The 925-nt window shown below is 39.9% G+C and overlaps 1 non-coding gene across 1 annotated transcript; it reads right to left on the reverse strand.

Annotated features, from left to right (window-relative positions):
• Nucleotides 1–238: 238 nt before the first annotated feature.
• Nucleotides 239–342, reverse strand: LOC130963815 (small nucleolar RNA R71). Its single transcript, XR_009079935.1, has one exon. It is a non-coding gene; the product is annotated as a small nucleolar RNA R71 (small nucleolar RNA).
• Nucleotides 343–925: the final 583 nt, after the last annotated feature.

Raw genomic sequence — 925 nt, forward strand, 5'->3', positions numbered from 1 at the left:
GTTTTATGGACTTCCATCAGAAGATCCCTACCAGTTCTTAACTGAGTTCTTGCAGATCTGTGAGACTGTTAAGACTAATGGAGTAGATCCTGAAGTCTACAGGCTCATGCTTTTTCCTTTTGCTGTAAGAGACAGAGCTAGAACATGATTGGACTCTCAACCTAAAGATAGCCTGGACTCCTGGGATAAGCTGGTCACGGCCTTCTTGGCTAAGTTCTTTCTTCCTCAAAAGCTGAGTAAGCTTAGAGTGGATGTTCAGACCTTCAAACAAAAAGATGGTGAACCCCTCTATGAAGCTTGGGAAAGATACAAGTAGATGACCAAAAGATGTCCTTCTGACATGTTTTCAGAATGGACCATGATAGATATATTCTATTATGGTCTATCTGAGTTCTCTAAGATGTCACTGGAGCATTCTACAGGTGGATCCATTCACCTCAAGAAAACGCCTACAGAAGCTCAAGAACTTATTGACATGGTTGCAAATAACCAGTTCATGTACACTTCTGAGAGGAATTCCGTGAATAACGGGATGCCTCAAAGGAAGGGAGTTCTTGAAATTGATGCTCTGAATGCCATATTGGCTCAAAACAAAAAGCTGACTTAGCAAGTCAACATGATTTCTCAAAGTCTGAATGGATGGCAAAATGCATCCAACGGTACTAAAGAGGCATCTTCTGAAGAAAAAGCTTATGATCCTGAGAACCCTGCAATAGCAGAGGTAAATTATATGGGTGAACTTTATGGAAACACCTATAATTTATCATGGAGAAATCATCCAAATTTCTTATAGAAGGATCAACAAAAGCTTCAATAAGGCTTTAATAATGGTGGAAGAAACAGGTTTAGCAATAGCAAGCTTTTTCCATCATCTTCTCAGCAACAGACAGAGAATTCTGAACAGAGCACCTCTAACTTAGCAAAC

Source organism: Arachis stenosperma, chromosome 2 (genome assembly GCF_014773155.1).
Source record: "Arachis stenosperma cultivar V10309 chromosome 2, arast.V10309.gnm1.PFL2, whole genome shotgun sequence".
NCBI classification, from domain to species: Eukaryota; Viridiplantae; Streptophyta; class Magnoliopsida; order Fabales; family Fabaceae; genus Arachis; species Arachis stenosperma.